We start from the raw sequence: 14,203 nt of genomic DNA, 5'->3' as shown, positions 1-14,203 counted from the left end.
TCTAGAAAGACACCAAGGGTTTTGATGGAAGGTGACACAGTGATACGAATGATGTCAATTATAAAAGAGGAATATTGGTTTCTTAACTTACTCAAGGTGGAGGGTGAACCAACCAGCAGAAGCTCGGTTTTCTCACTATTGAGGCAAAGCCAGTTTTCTGCCATCCAGGTTTGGTTCGTTGAGTAAATGGAGTTCAGGTTATTCTGGTCGGATGCGTAATCTCCCGAAAGGGGGATCAGTACCTGCGTGTCATCTGCATAGTTCGTGTATGAGATGCCCAGGGAGTCAAGGATTTTAAACAGAGGCCTCATAACGAAATTGTAAAGGCTAGGGACCGTGCATGAGCCTTGCGGGACCCCGCGCTTAATGGTGCTAGGGTCAGCGCAGGAAGAGTCCAAGAAGACCTTCATAGCTCTGTCTTTTAAAAATGATTCTATCCAATTGCAGGCATTATCGGAGAAGTTGGCTACAGACGATAAATGCTGGCAAAGAGTTTTTGTGGTCGACCAAGTCAAAGGCTGTCGACAGATCGAGGAACAGGAGGAGCGCAGGTAGCCTGCGTCTCTGAGGTCATCAATTTGATTTTTGAGGTGAAGGAGAGCCGTTTCGGTCCCATGACGTGGCCAGAACCCTGATTGTCTAAGTCCAAGGAGACGGTTGTCCTCTAGGAATTTCTGAATTTGAGGATAGGCTGCTTTATCCAGAATTTTCAATAGGAAGGGGACAGTGGTGATAGGCCTGTAGTTGCTTGGGATGGCTGGGTCCAGGGAGGGCTTCTTAAGGAGTGGACGAACCCACGCTTCCTTTAGATCTAGTGGGACTTGGCCAGAGTGAAAGGAGGCATTGATGAATGCCGCTACGATTGGGGCTTGTAAGGGAGCACAGTCCTTGATGACTTGTGCTGCGCAGACATCACCCTTACAGTTTGAGGGTTTGATGGTTTGGAGAAGTGAAATGACCTCTGAAACACTCATGTCTTTGAAGTCAAACTGAGGGGAGGTGTTGGAGTGGGAAGTCAAGGTGTGGGTACTTTGACTAGTGGTGGTTTGTTTGGTGATCTCCCTTTGGTGAGCGAGGATTTTAGCCTGTAAGGTTTCAAGTTTGTTGAGCATGGCGGATTGCATAGAATTGCACCAGGAAACGTCCTTCACAATTGGTGAGGGTGGGGAGGAGGGGGTTACCAGTTCTCTAAATATGGTGAAGATTTCTCGGCTCCCAGATTTATCATTGGAGATTCTGGTATTGAATGATGTGGCTTTGGCGTTGGTAATGGCGGTTTTGCATAGCTTAGAGATGGTTTTGAAAGCGATTCGGGTGGTTTCTGTTGGTTTATTGACCCAGGTGGTGAGAGCTGCTCTTTTTTTTCCACGCATCTGCGGGAGATCCTGGTTGAACCAGGCATTACAGTGCTTGATTTTCTTTTCTTTTTTGAGGGTAAGAGGTGCTACCAGGTCAACTGCCTGGGAGAGGACTCTTTTGAAATCATTGGCAAGGATTTCTGGGTCATTGGAAAAGGGGGTAGCAGGGCGGGTACCTTGAGGTGCTGGGAGAAGTTGTTATGGGTGAGGAGTTTAGTGCTGTGCGAGAGGGCAGCTGGGAGGGGGATGGTGGGATGTTGGGGGTCCTTAGAGGTGATGATGTTGAAAGAGATACAGTGGTGATCAGTCCAGGGTAGTGGTGAAATCAGGGGGTGACTGAGGGAGCAGTTGTGGTGAGCAACCAAATCCAAGGTGCGGCCTTTCGTGTGGGTGGGGCTGGAGATGGTCTGTGAAAACCACAGGGTGGATAAGGCTTTATTGAGGGATTTGGCATGGGTGTCTTTGGGGTCATTGAGGCCCAAGTTAAAGTCACCCAGGAGCTGGATTTTGGAGGATGTCTTATGGTTGTCTGAGATGGAATGGGTCAGGGCCTTTTGGAAGTCACTGGATGGGCCTGGAGGATGATAGATGAGGTGAATGGCGATGGTGCAGTTGTGGGAGAGCTTGAGCTTAAGTAGAAGGTAGTCACAGCTCTGATCGAGGTCTTTTTGGACTTGTCCCAATTGAAAGGCAGTCATTGGCGATGACGGCCACCCAACCACCTCTGGGGGAAGAGCTGTCTCTATCTGTATATAGTGTACCTGGGAGGCATTGCTAAGGCAAGGGCGGGTCCTGATACATCTGTTAGGCCAGAAATGACCCTATATTATGTTTAGCATGTATATTATGGTGGCCGGAAACCAATCGCATCATGTGACAAACATCCCAAACACAGAACCGTCAATGTACCCACAGGGCATCCATTTTGTGAAAGTATCTGCCATTTGTTTTTTTCTTTTCTGTCAAAACCGCTTTACAAATGTATTCTATGTTTCAAACTCATACACGGTGCAAAGCCACAGCCTGCATGTTGAAAGATCAACCCAGACAGGAATGCCAAACGATACAGAAATACAACATTGAAGAGCATTGTAGAAAGCAAAATAATCCCATACAACTCAGCACAAGCCTCAGAGATAATAGCGTTAAACAGAGCATGTGAAATTTCTGCAGACCTGGATGTGAACATATATACTGACAGTCAGTACGCATTTGGGGTGGTACATATTTTGGTCGACTATGGGCTGAAAGGTGTTTCCTGACATCACATGGAACTAAGATCCAACATGGCACTTTGATAGTGAGACTGTTGTCTGCACTTGCGCTTCCCAAACGATTAGCAATAAAGAAGTGCGAAGCGCATAAAAAGGTAACCTGTAACGTTGGAAAGGGAAACGCATTTGCAGACAGAATTGCGAAATAAACTGCCACTGATTTACACACAAAAATGTACGTTGAAAAAATGAAAGAGGTACCTTGCATGGTAGAAAATGGAATTGCCACAGTTAAGGAAATACAAACAGAAGCCACTGCAGATGAAATAAAAGCATGGTCTGAGGGTCCAGCAGAATTAGACATTGAAGGTTGTTGGGTGGACAAAAAGAATAAAAGATGGATGTTGCCAAATGCCTATGTAACGGCGATGGTCACTATGGCCCATAGTCCAACACACATATGTGCTAAGAAAATGATCCAACATCTAGACACAGTATGGCAGAATCCACACATTAGAAAAACTGCTGACAGGCTAGTTCAAAATTGCATGACTTGTTTGCAGCATAACATTGGAAAAGGAACAGCAACTCCAGTAGGAAATTCTGACCCCCCCTCTATGCCATTTGAAGTAATCCATTTTGATTTTATAGAAATGGAAAGGTGCCACAACTATAGATATGTCCTTTGGGTGGTCTGTGCATTTAGCAAATGGGTAGAGGCCTATCCGCTTAAAAATTGTACAGCATTGACCACAGCTAAAGTGATGCTAAAAGAGTACTTTTCCCGTTTCGGCTTGTCCTGTGTCATATGGTCAGACAACGGTCCGCACTTTAATCCAGCCGTGATACTACAAATTTGTGCCGGCCTCCAGATTGATAAATGATTCCATTCGGCCAGGCACCCAATGAGTGCCGGTTTGGTAGAACACCAGAACGGTATTTTGAAAAACAAGATTAGTAAGATATGTGAAGGGAGTAAGTTGAGATGGCCCGACACATTGCCACTAGCTTTGTTGTGCATGACAACCTCTTTACAGGCAAGGACTGGACTCTCCCACTATGAAATAATAATAGGGAGACCAGCAAATGTTTGGAATGCTCCACAGCCAGAAAATGCTTATTACTTACTGTAAACAGTTAACTCAAAAATTGTGTTTGATTCATCAGTAGGTGCAGGAGGCTCTTCCTGTTGATATACCGGCCCAGGGCATTGTCTGCAGCCTGGCGACTGGAACCTTGTTAAGAACTTTGAGAGGAAGTCATTGCTTGCACCGCAATGGAAGGGGCCCTATCAGGTGCTCCTGGCTACATAGACTGCAGTCCGAGTGAATGGTCGCAAGTCATGGATCCACGCAACACACAAGAAAATAATTTTGTTTCCTTTGAAACAGCTGCCTGATCCTGACATCGAAAGAAATACAGCTGCACTTGATCACAAAGCTACCATCGCTAGTTCTCTGCCAGAAGTGCTTCCTAAGCCCAAGAAAGGGCCTGGGGAGATTGCAACAAAGATCGAAAGGCCAAAGGTGCCTCAATCTTGTCCAACTGCTGTCGCGTCATCACTCATTGCATCGGAAGCTGGCACTGATCCTGCATCTGGAAATAAGAGTGTATTGTTCATCGATCATAAAGTACCTGGAGCCATAAGGTACAATCTACGTCCTCAAAATCGGAAGTGAGCTGCGTGTTTATTTTGCCTTTTTTCCCAAAAATGGATGAAGTGGGAAACGGAGGACTAGGGAAATGGAGCGTATGAGCTGTATCAAGCTGCATCAAATTGAAAGCGCTGAAACACGGTTTCCCAGTGCTACCATTGGAAAGTACAGGACCAGTATGACCCGTGGGAATAAGCGAGGGGCATATGGTGCTGACACAATTGATGCTTGCTCCTGCCTTTTTGGAGCTGGTGCAAAATCACATCAGCTTGCTATCATTTATTAAGCAGGCTAGACTGAACTGGCCTGAACGCTATGCTGCTACTCGGATGTTTTGCTGTTTACATGTGTTGCTGTTGAGAACTTTTCCGCGACGAACATTGAAATCTTTTCCTGAAATAAGCATTGCAGAAAATTCCTACACTCGCCCATGCTTCCCCTCCTCCTCCTGCACCAAAACTGTTGATTTTGTAGAAATATAGACTAAGCCTGTTCCTAGAAACATTTGGTTTGGGAGAAATATGCTAATGATTATAATACCGCTTTGCATCTTGATTACAGTGATCCCAATATTTTAGTACCTGGAGACTGTGCATCCCTTTCACTCTATTTTACCTGCTATCAATGCTCCTACTACAAGCAGCCCAGTACATGTGCTCTCTTACACTCTCCCCTCACAAGAAGTGAAACATAGAAAAGGGTATGACAATAACACATTGCTTCTGATTATGAATTTGACCCATGCTATCCTGAACAGGTCCAACTGTTGGATTTGCTCCCATTTGCCCCAGCATGTTGGAAAAGGAATGGGTTGGTATGTACAGCCGCTGCCACTAAATACTGCATTTTATGCATCATTGCAAGCGTTATTTTATGGAAAATGGAACGAGTTTGAAAGGGTAGTATTGAGACCGCTGGGTTGTTCCATGTTTGAAAGAGCAAGTGAAAGTCAAATAAACAAGGTACCAACACATCCAGTAGACAGGCTCTCTATGCTCTCTGAATGCATAATCACTTTTAACATGGCTCCAGTAGGAAACAAAGATGCTGTGCCTCCCTCCTATACTATTAATCACAGTCCACGTTCTGTCCCATTTTGCTTACGGAAGAAGGGTTCCTATTCAGTAGGAACATTTGCTAGATGTATGAATACTGCCGTACTTGGGCAAGAAGAAAAATCATTATATATAGGAGGTCCTGTTTATTTTCTATGTGGAGATCAGGCCTTTCCGTGGTTACCTAGAAATTGGGAAGGGACCTGTTATTTAGGAATACTTTTTCCTGGTGTATTTCTCTCCAAAACTTTGGAAATATCAAAACTATCCAGATCTAGGCCATGGCGAGATGATACTGCAGGACTGATTGTCTAGGGTTTTAGAAAAAAACAATACATAGAACTACAGATATACTCTATAATATGACACTAGACGAGAAAGCAGTTAGATTAATGACACTTCAGAATAGAATGGTCCTTGATTTAATTCTGGCTGATCTGGGGGGTATGAAAAATCATGGGGTCAGCGTGCTGTGTATTTGTAAGTGACTCCTCCCACATGATATTTGAAGCAATCAAGAAATTTCATATTCTGAGTTCTGATATTAAATAATGGTTTTGGAAACTATTACGATCATGGGGATGGAAACTAACTGCAATTTTGGTCACGATATTGGAAATCTTCATGTTCTGTTGTTGTTGCATACAAAGCTTAACAGTGCTTACCAATCCTTTGCTCCCAAATTACAAATGAATGTATACACGCCATTAAAACAAAACCCACTCAAATATTAAATGCAGGTACCCACCATGGGAATGAAACAATCAAAGAATTCATGGCCATTAATGTTTCTGATGATGATTATAGTAGTATGGATAGATCAGAATTAGACACGTGGTCAGATGAAGATGCGATGTGTGGATGATGCTCTTGGCTTATGGCCAAAAGGAGGGTTTTTAGTCCAGAAACGACCCTATAATATGTATAGCATGCATATTATGGTGGCCGGAAACCAATCACATCATGTGACAAACATCGCAAACATAGAACTGTCATTGGAAGCAGAGGGCATTCATTTTGTGAAAGTATCCGCCATTTGCTTTTTTCTTTTCTATCAAAACCGCTTTGCAAATGTATTCTATGTTTCAAACTCATACACGGTGCAAGGCCACAGCCTGCATGTTGAAAGATCAACCCAGGCAGGAATGCCAAACGATACAGAAATACATTGGGCCTCATTCCGAGGTTTGCGGTAAGTATGGGTTTTTACCGGCATGGCGGAAAGACCGAGTCCGGTCTGGTACAACGCCGCAATTTACAGGCCATTCCGACTTCGCGGGCACGAGCTTTCCGCCATGCCGGTAAATCCCCTAGCGGCATACCGCTAAAGGGCCCGTAAAACCCCTTAGCGGCATGAAGCGAGACGGTCGTTACAACACCGCCACCGAAGCTCTGCTATCCGTTATTAGCGGTGACCGTAATTTACGGACACCGTAAATTACGGTCACCGCTAATTAACGGATACGGAAATTACATCATCGCACAGGAACGGGAAGGAGCGCGGCGGCCATCTTTAAAAACACAATCCATTGCCATCCCCTTGATACAGAACCCGGAGGAAGATTCTGAACCTGAGACTTCCCAGCATTCACCTATATCATGCCGAAAGCACTCAAAAAAGGAGCCGCACGCCTCCGCAAGGAGCGCTTTACACAGGATGAGCTACAGGTCCTGGTAGACACCCTGCATGCCAATGCAGAAGTGGTGTTCAGCACTGATATGCGCAAGGCCACCATAGCAAGAAAAAAACAAATATGGGACCTGGTTGCCCAGAGGGTGAGCGCTGTCGGCAACACCCCCCGCACAACAAGGGACTGCCGCAAAAGGTGGGACGACCTCCGTCTCAGGGTGCGGGCCATCCTATCGGCCAACAGGACCCAGGCCCTGGAGACAGGAGGAGGCCCAGCATCTCCAATCAAGATGATGCCCTGGGAGCAGACTTGTGCCGACATGATGGGCCCTGAATCCATCGAGGGGGTCGGCGAGATGGAGTGCGGTGCCCCATCATCCGCAGATGGAGGTGAGTGTCATGAGTGAAGACAGTAAATGCATTCCCAATTCAAGCCACCGCCAAGGGATGGGCAAGCAGTCATGTCACATATGCCCCCCCCCCAATCATGCCGTAACAAGTGAGACCCAGGCTGATGCCACTTGCAAGGCTACAACCCATACTGCCCATAGCACACAAAGGGCCTCATTACGACCCAGGCGGTAAGGGGTTTACGGCAGCGTTAACAGCGCCGACCCTTACCGCCTGAGTACGAGGTCCCTTAGCGCCATGGCGCTTTTAACACCTGCTTTTAACAGGTGTTAAAATCCATGGCGCTAAGGGACCATGGAGTTAATTACGCCACCGTAATTTACGGTGGCGTAATTAACGCCTTCCCCACTCCCATTATGCCCTATGGGGCAAAAATGGGAATGGGGAAGGGTAAATGGGGATTGGGGACTTACCGCCCCGCCAAGGTCGGAATGGGGCGGTAAGTCCGCCAACCACCATGGCGTAAACGTAGTTTACGCCATGGTGGTAAAGTCACGGCCCAGGCGGTAACTTACTGCCTGGGTCGTAATGAGGCCCAAAGAGGCAGTCACTGTGAGTCAGCACAGTACTCTGCCAGCTTGATTGACCCAGACACCTGCATGCATTTACCATCCTAGCCAAGATCAATGTCCCACTCACCACCCAAATGTCACCCAAACGCTGCAACACCATTCTCATACCATAGCCTTGAAGCGATGCTGACCCCCAAATCATAGCTAATGCCATCTCTCTCTTCCACCCCACAGGCAGTGGACATGAAACTGAGGGCCATGAAGCCACCCAGCCCTCCACCTCCAGGGGCACAGGCAGGGGACAGCGGAAGCCTGTAGGAAGGAGGAGGCCACAGGCAACACCATCTGCACCAGCAACCCCCATGGAGGCTGCACAACCCCCACCCACACCCCTACCCATGCCTGCACTGGGAACGGACACATACCCCACAGTCCACTCGGAGGAATCCAGTGTGGCAGGGGAGCACACTGCCATGTGCCTCATCGACGAGCCGGAGAGCCCTACATCGGTTCACCTATCTGACGTGGGGGAGACATGTGACACAGCGTACAGGCCGGAAACACCATCTCACACACAAGTCGCACTCAGCGACTCTGGGGAGAGTGACACCCCAATCCTTACAGGCCAAGGAGCACCACCTGCCTGTCCTGTATCCTCCTCCCCTGCCGAAAGCCCACAGAGCCCTGCACGGTCAACACCACGGCTGGCTACCACATCTGCCACACCATCCACGGATGGAGTGCACGGGCAGCGCATCACAGCCCTGCTGGAGGACTTCCTACGGGACAACCGTCAATCACATTCACAATGCCACAATGACCTGCAGGCCCTGGGTGAGGTAATCACTTCAAACACCAACCGCCTCTGTGAGGTGCTGGGCCGGATTGCTGATGCCCTGGAGGCAGCACACCCAAGACCACAGCCCCAGTGGGAGTACCCACCATCACAAAGTTCATCCACACAGACCAGCCCTGTCCGCCGGTCAATGCGGACACTCCGCCGCCAGAACATGAATCCCCCTGGCTCCGGAAGTGGCCAATGAACATCCTGGCACACACATTTGGGAGGGGGAGGGGGGTGAGGGTGTGTCATTGGGAGTTGGGGGGAGGGGGAGGGGGGTGAGGGTGGTGGTTTTGTTGTACACGTTCAAACTTAAACTTTTTAATACACTGGTTGTTCATTCACTAAAACAGAGTGGACATTGATCATTTTGCTTGTGTATTTTAATGTCGCACAGTACATGGTGTACATGTATCCCCACACCCCGTGCCCAATGTCCTCTCATCCTGAGACCCTCAGCTGACTTGTGAGTCAGAAATATTGTCCAATCAATGCTTGACGCACAGAACGTCCCTCCTGTGCATCGGGACCCGGCTGCTGTCCTGCCATTCCTACCTCCTCCCCCTCATCGTCATCTGGTGGTGGCATTTCCACGTCAGGGGGCAGTGGCACGTTCCGACGGATGCACATGTTGTGTAGTATTACACATGCCATGGTGATCTTGGACACCTTCTCGTGGCTGTAGATGAGTGCCCCACCTGAACGGCTGAGGCTACGAAATCGTGCCTTCAAGAGCCCGAAGGTCTGCTCTTTCACCACGTGTGTACGGGTATGGGATCTGTTGTAGTCCTCCTCGTGCCTGTTCTGTGGGTTGCGGACGGGGGTCATGAGCCACGGCTTCAGAGGGTAGCCAGCATCACCTGCATGGAAGTGGAAATGAGGTAATCGTGTGTGCCCTCATGGTGGAAAATTGTACTGGTCATGCATGGCCACAGATGATTACTGGGATGAGCATGCATCCCCCCCTTCCCGGCCAGGTAGAGTATGAACCCCCCCCCTTCCCAGGCAGGTGGAGTATGAACCCCCCCCTTCCCAGGCCGGTGGAGTATGAACCCCCTCCCCTTCCCAGAACTACTCACAGCCCCAAAGCAACGCCATGGCCCATTCAGATGACTCACCAAGCAGCCAGGCACGACGTCCGGCATGTCGCTCCATGTAGCGTGGTAGTGTTGAGTTCCGCAGAACCAAGGAGTCATGAGTTGATCCGGGGTATCGGGCATTGCAATGTGTGATGGATTTACTGGCATTACACACCATCTGGACATTGATGGAGTGGTATTGCTTGCGGTTGCGATACGGCACCTCCATGGCATGCGGGACCACCAATTCAACGTGGGTGCAGTCGAGGGCACCTATGCAATTTGGCATGCCTGCCAGTGCATGGAAGGCAGCTTTGGTGTCGTAGATCTCCTGGGGAGTCTGGGGTAGGGATATGTATTCCCTTGTGTGGGTGAGGAGGGCATCCAACACTTCTTTGAGTATCCGTGAAAATATGGGCTGAGAAATGCCATGCATTTGCCCCACTGTATGCTGGTAGGTGCCTGTGGCAAGGAAGTGGAGAACAGACACTACCTTCAGTAGAGGGGGGATGGCAGTGCGTATTTCTATGCGGCTCACGATATCATCATGTATCATGTCCACTATGCTGGTAATGGTGTCCCAGTCAAGCCGGTACAGGGTGTGGATCTGCTCTGGTGTGAGGTTGAAGGGGGTGGCTCTGATGCGGGGGATTGGGGGCTGCCGGCGTGGTAATGGTGGCTGCACCGGTAGGGCATGCTGGCCCTGTCTCACCCTCCTTCTCCTCCTGTGTATCCTCTGTGGTGGTGGCTGTGGTTGTTGTTGTTGTTGCTGTTGTAGTTGTTCTTGCCTTGCAAGCAGGGCCGCCAGCTCCAGGAATGCTGCTACAATCGGTATCATTTTGGTGTGGGAGGGGGTGTGGTGTGTGGGTGTGCTCCTTTTGTGCTGTGCCAGACTCCATTGCCTCCACCTGTGCTGATTGAGTGCACCTGTTCCTCTTGGAAACACTGCTCAGGGTCCTTTACACCTTCTCAGCGATGCCGGTATTTACTCCATGGCGGTAAGGTACTTTGCGGTCTTGTGGAGGCCGTTTTTTCCATGTCCGCTTTACTTGGGATCAGCTCCGGTTTACGCCATGCCGCTAATTACGGCATGGCGTGTCGTGCGCGTGCCACTAAACCGCTATTTACGGCATCGTACTTTACGACGCCGTAAATAACGGTGTGGTGGGTCAGAATGGGCCGTAAAGGGAAACGATGCCGGTATTCCTTTACCGGCATCATTTTTCCCTTACCACCCAACTCGGAATGAGGCCCATTGTTTTCCTCCCTCACAAAGTCCTTGGAGGGCAGCAGAAACTGCATTTAATCAGCGGCCCAGGTGCCGGCCTGTCTTACAAACGCTGAAGCAATAGGCAGTAAAAGCATGAATTATATTCTTTTAGCAGTCCTCCTTCACTGTCCTCCTTTGTGGATCTGCCTCAAAACTGTCTGACCCTTGGTTCACAAATAGAAACGGGTAGATAACGTGCTGAGGAATGTGTCTCACTTGCGAACATGATATCCTTGCTGAACAAGAGCTTTATGTTCTCCATAACAAAAAACTGTCTCTGCAACTGTTGCTACAGTAAGTATATTTAGACTGAATAGAAACTTGTCATAATGTGTCATAATTGTCATGATTGTCAGTCACCGAACCCTAGCCTGAAAGATACATTATGGGCATTTTCAATTGCCTTCAAAGATTGCATGTTTGTATATATGTTGTTGCTTGAGCGATGCTCGCTCTCTTGCGTCTCACAAGGTCTGGGCGACACACGCTGCGAGACATAAGACCCCAGTCGGGCATCTGAGCATACTTTGAAATAAACTAGATTTCTTGGAAAATTGAACCTTGTGTCTGTCGTGTCACTAGTATATGGTTATTGTGCCTCAGTTTCCATATGCGGGGTCTTTACGGCCTAGCACATCAGTCAACCAAGTTTCGCTAAGGAATAGCATGTCGGGGTTGTAGTGATTAATGAGGTCATGAACATCTGGGGCATGTGCTGGTAGGGATCTAGAGTTCACAAGGGCACATTTTAGATGGGCTACAGAAGAGGGGGGCATCAGTGGGGGCGTCCGTGCTGGGTATGGCTGGGGGCTGGGCTTGAGTGGGACTGCCAGCAGAACAGGGTGGTACTTCAATAGGAACAGGCATAGCTAAAGGCAGGGCAACAGTGGCACAAGCAGTAGTACAGGCAGTAATGCAGGGCAACACATCAATAGGTACAGGCATAGCTGAAGGCTGGGCAGCAGTGGTGCTAGCAGTGGTACAGGCAGTAATCCAGGGCAACACATCAATAGGTACAGGCATAGCTGAAGGCAGGGCAACAGTGGCGCTAGCAGTGGTACAGGCAGTAGTACAGGGCAACACATCAATAGGTACAGACCTGGTAGAAGGCACAGTGGCAGTAGTGCTAATCATGGCATTAGGTAGTATTACAGTGCAGCTAGAGGTGGGGTAAAGGGCCATGGTCTTTTCCTCTGCATTGTGAATGCGGACTTGTCATAGCCCATGGGTAGTTCATTGTGAATAGGCAGGGCTGCTTTATTGATTGTTTGGGGCTGCCGGGCGGCAGAGCGGATGCATGCTGGGGAGAGCATGCAGTGGCCATATTTAGGTAAACGCATGCTTACGGGTGTCAGGGGAAGATGAGGAGGGGATGGGCTTAGTCTGTGGTCCACGGGCAGTGCGAGCGAGCACGGATCCATTTTGTCCATGGATTGGCTCTGGAGGTGTGGGAGAGATGTTGAGGGGAGCCTTGTCCGCAGATGTAATAGCCTGAAGGTGTGGCTTGGCAGGTATGTGTGGGTGTCAACCCTTATAATGCGCATGCACAGGCGATGGTTTCGGAAATTGATGCTGGGTAGGGTGCAGGACTCGGGTGGTGGACGCCAGCAATAGTCTTGCAACTTTGATGCAAGTAAAGTAAATGCAGATATTTCTTGCATTCTAGAATACAATAGACTATGTTCACTGTACACCCTCATCTAAAAACCTATCCTGGTCCACAAAAAGCAAAACGTTGTAAAAGAAAACTACTTCAAACAGAAACAAAACAGGATCCCACTGCAAATCCTCGAAAGAGAGTTAAAGAAGCTAATACATCATCAATTACTGCAACCAAAGAAGAATCTACTGCTCAAAGTAACTAAAGTACTTATTCAAAGAAGCAACACAAACCCCGAAAAAATGACTTGGACACAGAAATATCAGGTCCATTCAAATTTTCAAATATAACTGGTGTCAATTGCTACCCAAATGTAGCAATAAATATTATTTTCCAATTGCCACCAATTATTGACAACATTTACGTACACAATACAGACCAATTGTGTTTGCAAATTTTAGTCCTTCATAGAAATGCAACCAACAATCCTGACAACACCTACAGTGTTCATGGAATAAGACAAGAATTGGACAACTGTGCTGGAATGGTCAAATTCACTATATACTCACAAGAAGAAAATGTGGAAAATGCAAACCATGGCAAATTATGTACTACCTGCAATTCAGATCATCGCTCCACCTCACAAATACAGACACATAGTAAATACGCAATACTAATGCTTTTACGTTACAAAGCAGTTGGTACCAAAACAACTGGAAGCTGACTGGATTCACACATGGTCAAGTATCACTTGGTAAGAAAACCTTCACAACAATAGGTATAATCTACCACACAGGAACCACAACCAATGCAAGCCACTACACTGCATATATAAAAAAAAGAATTGTGGAGGGTTCGAATGTAATGATAGTACCATTACTTTAAAGCAGAGCTTACCAGCAAATCTTATAAACTCTTATTTAATATTCTTAAAACCAAAATGTAATAACTAATCTGTGCATAAACATTAACAAAACTTCAATTAGAAAACTATAAACAGTTAGAATATGCCAACAGGTATCTAACTGGCCCAAGATTCTGCAACAACCAAACAGATAAATTAATACCACTAAAATATAACAAAAAATAAACAGTTAGAATACACCAACAGGTATCTAAATGCCCCAAAAATCTGCAACAACCCAACAGATAGATGAATAACTTGAAAGTATAAATAAAAAACTATAACCAGTTAGAATACGCCAACAGGTATCTAACTGCCCCAAACATCTGCAACTACCCAACAGATAGAAGATTAGCATAAAATTATAAGTAAACAATTAGAATACACCAACAAGTATCAAACTGCCCCAAAAATCTGCAACAACCCAACAGATAGAAGTTTTGCCAGAAACAACAAATAAGCACTGAAAACAAAGAAAAAACTATATTGTACCTTAACAAACAAAGTTTTTTTTTTAATCCAGCATGGATTTTCTTTTTCCCACAGACCCAATGATTTAATAAACAAACACAGAAACTGAGCAAATTGCACAGTACACTGGTTTGAAATATAGTGCTTCTAAAGTACTAAATATGAGGGTTGAAATAATAAAGAAATGTCTATTATGCAATTCA

Source organism: Ambystoma mexicanum, chromosome 2q (assembly GCF_040938575.1).
Source record: "Ambystoma mexicanum isolate Mex_15411 chromosome 2q, UKY_AmexF1_1, whole genome shotgun sequence".
In the NCBI taxonomy this organism is placed as follows: domain Eukaryota; kingdom Metazoa; phylum Chordata; class Amphibia; order Caudata; family Ambystomatidae; genus Ambystoma; species Ambystoma mexicanum.
Note: the sequence above shows the minus strand (reverse complement) of the source record.